This window comes from Choloepus didactylus, chromosome 6, assembly GCF_015220235.1.
Source record: "Choloepus didactylus isolate mChoDid1 chromosome 6, mChoDid1.pri, whole genome shotgun sequence".
Taxonomy (NCBI): Eukaryota; Metazoa; Chordata; class Mammalia; order Pilosa; family Megalonychidae; genus Choloepus; species Choloepus didactylus.
In genome coordinates this window covers 139,912,856-139,921,865 of record NC_051312.1, presented here as the reverse complement: position 1 = coordinate 139,921,865, position 9,010 = coordinate 139,912,856, and the positions used below count along the sequence as shown (strand labels likewise).

The following is a 9,010-nucleotide window of genomic DNA, read 5'->3' as shown; positions in this document are numbered from 1 at the left end:
TTGATAGTCCTATATTTTTTCCTTATGAATTTTCTCTTGTCCCTTGGATCTGCCTCCCCCTGCTTCCTGCATCTGAACCATTACCCCTGGGCACCCAGAATATACTGCTAACCTTTTGTTCTGTCCAGATCTGTACTTTAATTATTATTATTTTCACTATACAACAGATTTTTTTCAAAAGGAAATCTGGAGAAATGGCAGAAGCAAACAAAAGTATACACAACATAAATTAATCAATTTTCCTGAGTTGAGCAGTATTCTCCAGCCTGTGATGTGTTTGTACAGCTTCATAAGCACTTAGAAAGATTCTTTTTTTTCCCAACTTCTCTCCACATGTTCTATCATTTCTTTTTCTCTCTTCTCTTAGCAGGTACCATCTTATATACCTAGAATTAATCTATTAGCTTTCTCAACTTATGTATTTAGTGACAAATTCCACTTATCCTTCTTTTCTAAACAGAAATTTTCCTCTTTCTAATTTGTCCCCACCAACTGACTTCTGTTACTTAATGTTCTGCCTGATTCATTTTTCTAGTTAGTCTGATTTTCAAGGACAGTCACACTGGTGAGTGAATCGTCCTTTCTGGCTTTGGTAATCAGGGCCCCCAAATCTGAGGCATAGGTGATGTTGCTTTTCAATTGTTCACCTTTGCCTGAGAGAAGCTGGCAGCCAGTGGTCCCGTCAGTGGCCATCTTGTGACAATAAGAGGAAAACTTGGTTAGAATGGACCCTACATTACAGATAAGGCTTGAGAGAAACTAAGCCTTGTTCACATCATCCGAAATGCTGAGTTAAGCTTGAGGCGAATCCTGGAAAACATCTGAGCTTTCTATTTCGTAGTTTTTAGGGTGGTGAGTGCCTGCAAGTCATAATTTACTCTGGAAACTGTTGCTAATAGGGGTATAGAGTTGGCTTGATTTGTGGCCTTTCAAAAAAAACCTGTAAGGCTTCAGGGCGGAGAGGTTTGTTTGGGACTCGACCTCTGCAGGGTGTCCTGCCCCTTTGGGGCAGGTCTGGAGGCCGAGGCTGCTGCTGCCCTTCCTCAGTGGTGCACTAGCCACAGGCGGCTCTGGGTAAGTAAGCGTCTGTAGAGAAAGGCCAAGCGCCAGACCGTAACAGCCACTGTAACAAGGTGCAGGGGCGGTTCATATCTGCTGTTCCTGCCACTAGGTCCCCACCTGGCTGTGTTTTCGGATAATCCTGACACGGTATTTAAGTAATGAAAGGCTCTTACCCTCTCTGGAGATAGCTGCCAGCTGTTGCATCTTTTGGCCCGTGGGTAGCAGAGGCGCTTCCTCAGGGTCACGTGGTACAGCCGGCGGCGCCCTTTTTATTTGATCCCTGCCTCAGGTCTCCGTGCAGGCCGTGAATGGTTGTCCACGTTGCGGCGAACTTTATCTTGACCGGCGCGCCCTCCTCCTCCTCTGAGCTGGCCGTGGCGGTGGCGGCTGCTTCTCTCCCTCACACCGGGTGTGACCCGCGGCGCCTGTGGTGTAGCCGGTGGCGACCCGGGGCCCTCAGGTCATCCTTCCACAGCCCCCAGGACTCAGCGCCGCCACCTGGAGGTGAGCCCGTGGGACTTGGGCGTGCTGTTCGCGCCCAGCTAGAAGCATCCGGTGAGCACCGCTGTTTTATGCGGGTGCGCGGAGCGATGGGACTGTAGGCAACGCGCCCTTTGGAGATTTTGTGGACTTGACTGAGGCGTTAATTCAGGCGTCTATTGGGGGAGGGGAGTCTTTTAATTTCGTAGGCGGACAGCAGTAGATCTGCTTTTTAGTGAACATTTTTACCTTGGCTTTTGGGGTTGGCTCCCAAAGACAGGGGTGACCTTGGCGTCCATACCGTCCTTACCCGAGAGCCTGTCCATCTTTACTGGGGGTCCGGAGCAGACTTCAGAATAATTTTGGCATTTCCTGGTGGCAACGTTCACAACACAGACACATGCATATCTCAGATAGACGACAGCAGCACACCAGAAAGGAAAACCGGACCCACCATACCCTTTGTGGGGGAGTTCACGGGGCTTTCCTGCCCTGCGGGTTGAGGAGCATCAGTCCCCAGTCACTGTCCCTGATTGTATCCTAGGCGTGGGGCCATTTTTCACTGGGTTATGTGGATCCCATCCATGGGGCCTGTTGTCATACTTAGGGCTCTGGATGAGAGTCCTCAGGGACATTTACTCCTTGGATCCATCTCCATTGAGGATAAGACTTAGATAACCTCTGATACTTTAACAAGTTCATTTAAGCAGTGCTCTTTCAAAAATACCAGTGGGAACATAGTCTTTTGTGCACTTTATGTTCAAGGAGTTGTGCAGTCAGCTGATTGAAAGGGTCTGTGTGTAGAGAAGAGTCTCAAAAATTAGAGGAGTCTCTCCCAACTTTTAAACCCATACTTAATCTGGGTCAATTATCAGTTTTTCTTCCATTTGAAAAATTATAAGCTCTTATAAAAATAAACCATTTTAGAATGTTTAAAATTGCATCTGTGTTAATGTAGGCCTAACAAATAAAATCTCCCCTCAAAGGTTAAAGCAGAATTTTAGGTGACGAATGTCAAACCTGCAAGACACGTTAGTAGCCTTTTAGCTTCTATTAATTTCTTAACCATAATGTGTCCTTAAAATATACCACAGCTATTAAATACAGCATAACATTTGATGCTTGGCCATTACTATTGGTCATAGAAACAGAAGTTCACTTTAATAATTGGTGACTCTCATGGGTGAAAAAGTGGGAAAGGATGAATAATTGCAGTTTCTTTTCTGAACTCCAACTCAGTGTTTATCCCAGATTCGCTGACTGGCTTTCTCCAGATTGTAGCAGTGAATTTAATAAAGGTCAGAATTTCTTTTATGGAAACATCAGAATCCCATTCTACATAAACCGCTAATCCAAATTTCCTGGTATTAGGCCCCTAAAGGTGGCATGAAAGGGTGTGGATTTCCACTCCGATGTCAATTTTAGAGTTCAGAAATGTGTTTAAAAAAAAAACAAACTTGTTTTGCATCATGTTTCTCCATGGATCTTTTGAACAATAGAGAGTTCAACGTATTGGGCTTATATCCTTTCTTCTTTAATTTTTTTATTTGTATTTAGTAAAATTTACAAATTATGTATACAGCTTGGTGGCTCCTTAAGTATATGTTGATTCTATTGCCACCAAGAACATGATATAGATTCCTTCCACCACACCAGAAATTTTCCTCTTCCCTTTATGGAAACATCATCACAACTTACTTTCAGACAATAATGATATAATTTCTATCACTGCAGATTCATTTTTGCCTCTTCTAGGACTTCATAAAAATGGAATCATGCAATAATTGTTTTGTGTTTGACTTCGTTCAGTTATGGTAGTTTTGAGATTCTATTTTGTTGTGTGTCTTAGTAGTTCACTTTTCTTATTGCCAAGTAATATTCTTTCATATGAATATAACAAAATTGGCTCATCCATTCCCTAGTACAGAGATCTTGTGGTTGATTTTAGGTTTGGGGCATAATTAATTTGCTGGTATTAACTTACTTGTGCAAGTCATTTTGGAATTATATGTTTTCATTTCCAGGTGACAAATTGCTCATCATATGGTAAGTTCTTGCTTAACCTCATAAGGAATTTCCAAACCATTTCCCAGGTGTTTTACTATTGTACATTCCCGCCATTAATATAGAGAAGTTGAAATTGTTTCACATCTTCACTAACAGTTTGTATTAGTTTTTCTAATTTTAGCTAATTCTCATAGATGTGAAGTGGAAATTCGTTGTATGTGTGTTTAACTTTTACTAATTTTTAATTTAAATAGAGTAAAATTCACAGTTTTTAGAGTTCTGTGTTTTTTTAAAAATATGCATTAGAATAGCTATCACAAACCAAGATATTCCTCCTTGCCCCTTTTTAGTTAAACCCTTCTCCCTCCCCCAGACATTGGAAACCACTGATCTGATTTCTATTGCTATAGTTTTCCTTTCCCAGAATGTCATATATTTTGAAGTATAAGATATGTAATTTTTTTAACTTCTTTCTCTTAGTGTAATGAATTTTATATTCACCCATGTTGTTTCATGTATCCGGAAAACATCCGCTACATTGTTGTGCAGGATTTATTGTGTAGATTTATTAAAGATTATTTATCTATTAACCAGCTGAAAAATGAAAAAGTCACTGTAAGCATATTGTACAGCTTTTATGTGAATATAAGCTTTGGTTTACTGTGGTAAATACCTTGGAGTGAAACAACTTTATGAGAAACTGCTGAATTGTTTTCTAACTGGCAGTATCCTTTTGCATTCAACCTGGTAATGCATGAGAATCCAATTTGCTTCACATCCTTACCAGCAATAGGTATAATCAGTTTGATTTTATTTAATTTCTAAAATTTTAGCCATTCTAATAGGTTTGTAATGGCATCTTAATATGGTTTTAGTTTGTATTTCCCTAAATAAAAATTATGTTGAGCATCTTTTCATGTGTTATTTGTGATCTGATGTCTGTTTTGTTAAATGGTTGGTTCACATATGTTGCTCATTTATTTATTGAAGTGTGTGTCTTTTTATTGTTAAGTTTTAAGTGTTCTTTACATATTCTGGATGTAAGTTACTCATTGGATATATTATTTCAAATATTTTCTCCCAATATGTGGCTTGTATTTTCTTTTGTTTTTATTTTTCTCAGAAATAGGCTTTAATTTTGATTACTTCCAATTTATCCTTTTTAGTTGTTGTTTTATGGATCGTTCTTTGGTATCTTATCTTGGGAATCTTTGCCAAACCCTATTTGCAAAGATTTTTACATTTTTCTCTTCTAAATGTCTTATATATGTATGTTTTACATTTATACCTATGATTCATTTATATATTAAGAGAGAGGTTGTATGTTTTCAGAAAATCATGCAATAACTCTAGACTTCTCATTTAACCAACCCACCACACACAGAGTTTTCACTATTAACACTTTGCATTAGTATGTGAACTTTGTTAGAATCGATGAATCAATATTATTCTATTAATTTTAGTCCATAATTTACATTAGTGTTGACTGTTTGTGATGTAAACTTCTGTGGTGTTTTACAATATATTACTCTGCTCATATTTACATCCTAACATTTCCCATTTTAACTAATTTCACATATACAATTCAGTGTTGTTATTACATTCACAGTGTTGTGCTACTATCCCCACCATCCACTCCCAAATTTTTCCATCACCTTAAATTGAAATTCTGTATCAGTTAAACATTATCTTTGCTTTTTCTATCTCTTCCCTGGTCCCTGGTCGCCTGTATTCTAGTTTCTGACTCTATGAATTTGTTTATTCTAGTTATATCTGTTCATATAAAATTGGTATTTTTATTCTGTAAATGTCTGGTGGAATTCCACAGTAATGGTCTCTGGGCCTGAAGTTTTCTCTGTGAGAGACTTTTCTTTAATAGTTATATGTCTATTCTGGTTATCTGTTTCTTTTTAAGTGAAATTTGGCAGTTAGCATATTTCAAAGAGTCTATCCCTTTCAATAGTTGACAGGATTATTAGCGTACCCTTGTTCATAGATTGCATTAATTTCCTTTTAATGTCATAGGATCAGGAGCAATGTCCTCTTACATTTCTTAAATTAATGATTTTGGGCTTTGCTCATTTTTTAATCTGATAAGTCTGGCTAGAGGAATATCATTTCCATTGATCTAATAAACACAGGTTTTATATTAATTGATTTTATATAATGTGTTTCTGTTTCGTATTTTATTGCTTTCTGCTGTCAGCCTTATTATTTCATTTTTATGCTTATTTTGGGTTTAACCTGTAGTTCTTTGTGCAGTTTCATATGATGAAAGCTTAAGTATGTGATTTGAGACCTCTCTTCTTTTCCAATAGGGGCACCTAGTTGCCATATTTTCGTATGTTGTATTTTCAGTCTTACTGTCTTCAAAATACTTTCTTATATCCCTTTTTATTTTTAAGAGAACAACTTCATTGATATATAATTCAAATTCCATACATTCTACCCATTTAAATTGTATAACACAATGGTTTTTGTATATACCGGAATTGTTCACTTATCCCCAAATTGAAAAGACAGAAAGAAACAATACACTAGACAGATTTCCCTTCAGAGACAAGATAGCATGTGTATGGAGTTAAAGAGAAACTGTTATGGGGATGTAAAATCCCTAGAGCGAGGTGAAAACTTGAGGAAAATATTGAGTCCCTAAAGAACTAGACATAATATGATCCAGTGTGTAAATACAATCCCCTTATTACCCTGTTACGTGCAGAATCTGTATCCTGAGAAGAGACTGAGCATGATTTTACTTCTTTATAAAAAAAAAACAAACTCATTATATCGTTTGACCCCATTAAATCTTTTGGGCTAATGAAGTAGCAAATGTGATATTATTATAGAAAGCCCTTTTTCCTGTGCTGCCTGAGGGAACTCAAAAGTAAAATGATCTATTGTGATCTGTAGCTCAAAATGATTTCCAAGATATAGGCTGTTGTCTCATCTGCATCTTCTTAAAATCAAAGAAATCATTCAGAGCTTCAATTTGCTCTTCCAGGACCACAGGGGAGAATAGCAGGGACCAGGAAGTACAGAGATTTTCTTGAGTGAGAAGGGTGAGTTTCTGAATTTTATTCATATTATGTCCACTCTATTTTGAGATGGTATTACAAGGAATAATACACCCCACTTTCACCCTCATCTATGTAGTCCTAACACTCAAGGGAAAATGATGGAAGAATCTGTTTGACAGATAAAAGAGAATGTTCAGAAAAATTAGGTGCCTCAGGGTTCCTGTATCTCAGAGGAGTTCTATGGAAAGGGAACTTCCACTGTTGTAGATTTGGGGCTTTTACTCGGTGACTTGAGGCCGACATTAATCCTCACCTGGAATCTGGTTCTTTAGTTTGGATCCTGAAACATTGTTCATGGTTTCTACTCCATGAGGGTCCAGTCTGCCTTAGAGGCCAGTTGCAGATTGCTAGGGCCTCTGCTTCTGATTTTACTAGTCAAGGGAGGCCTTAGGTGAATAAAGATTTGATGAGATGAAAGAAAATAATTCTGTATTGGCCCAATTTTCTTTTATCTTCTCCCTTGTTCTTCACAGCAGTTAAATTTTCATGAGGCAGCTCTATGTATTATACATTAGACTAAGTTGTAGGTGTTCTTTATTATATTTAGCTTTCCGGACTAAAACACTGGAAAATTTGTGCTACTTGGTATCAGGGGTCGATGTTTGGAAAGTCTCAGACTCTCTCATTAGGGAAGATAATGTGGGAATATAGGATTTGCTACTAATGTAACCCTTTTTTCTTATCCCATAGATACCCCAGACAATAATGGCTCCTGGAAATGGCTCTTTGGTGACTGAATTCTTACTGGTCGGGTTAACAGAACACCCAGACCTCCAATTCCCCCATTCTTCCTCTTTCTAGCGATATATACATTCACTGTGCTGGGAAACTTTGGCTTCATAGCTCTAATTGCCCTGAATTCTCACCTTCACACCCCCATGTACTTTTTCCTCTTTAACTTGTCCTTCATAGACCTCTGTTATTCTTCAGTCTTTACCCCCAAAATGTTGCTCAACTTTTTATCAAAGAAGAATATAATCTCCTACCAGGGTTGCATGACACAGCTCCTCTTCTTCTGTTTTTTCGGCGTCTCTGAGTGCTACGTGCTGACATCCATGGCCTATGACTGCTATGTGACCATCTGTAATCCACTCTCATATAACATTGCCATGTCCCCTGAAGTGTGCTCCTACCTCATTTTTGGTTCATACTTGATGGCATTTTCTACTGCTATGATCCACACTGGATGCATGCTGAGACTGACTGACCTTCTGTGATGCCAACACCATCAACCATTATTTCTGTGACATCCTCCCTGTGCTGCAGCTCTCCTGCACAAGCACCTATGTCAATGAACTGGTGTTGTTCATTGTAGTGAGCATCAACATCATTGTGCCCAGTCTCACCATCTTCATCTCTTATGGTTTCATTCTCTGCAGCATCCTGCACATCAGTTTCACTGAAGGCAGGTCCAAAGCCTTCAGCACCTGCAGTTCCCACATAATGGCTGTTTCTCTGTTCTTTGGATCAGGTTCATTCATGTATCTCCAGCCATTTTCTGAATTGTCTATGGATGAGGGAAAAACTTCCTCTGTCTTTTACAGCAATGTTGTTCCCATGATGAACCCTTTAATCTACAGCTTGAGGAATAAAGATGTAATACTTGCCTTGAGAAAAACCCTGAGTTGGAGAAGGTTCTTATGTGTATGTAGTTTCAGAAATAGTGGTTTCTGAATTACAGTAATTCAGAGTAATAACAGTAATATTTGGTGGTAGCTTCCTTATCCTATTACTTGCTTATCATAGTGTAGGAAACTGTAGCCTTCTCTCAATAATTTATTTCTGATCTTGTAGATAGGTCTTCTTTTCCTCAACATTTGCACAATATTTTTCTCCTCACCTTTTTTCCTTTTTGAGAATATTATTAAGAAAAGAATTTATTATTGCTGCTTTTTTATTATATGTTTGAACTTTCTTTTTTTTTTCCTCTTGGAATCAGATTACTGATTCTGCAGCAAATGAATAAAGTAAAACCATGGAGATATTTTATCATTGGAGGGGGAACATCCTTGTTTGCCAGTTGTAATTTGCCGTTGGAAGAATGAGTCAAACAACACATCTGCTCTCCTGTCTTTCCATCTTCAAACTAAGCAGGTGTCTATCACCTTCAAATGCCAGTGTTTTCACAGAGATAGAAGATTCCATAAAGACTATAAAGAATAAACCATTTTGTAGCTGTAATACAATGCACTATGCTTCTTTTCAATGAGGGTTTTTTTTTTAATTACACCCAAACAAATATATAGTGTATTGTCAATATATGTTTACTGCTTGGAGAGGGAAGTGAAACCAAGAGAGGTTAATGATTCATCTCAAGTGACACAGTTTCTCAATAAAAAGTCTAGAGTAAATTCTAGGTTCTTGAATTCAAGTCACTTGTTCTT

At 38.1% G+C, this 9,010-nt stretch overlaps 1 pseudogene; it reads left to right on the top strand.

The window, feature by feature from the left end:
• Positions 1–7,331: 7,331 nt before the first annotated feature.
• On the top strand, positions 7,332–8,300 carry LOC119537338 (annotated as a pseudogene).
• Positions 8,301–9,010: the final 710 nt, after the last annotated feature.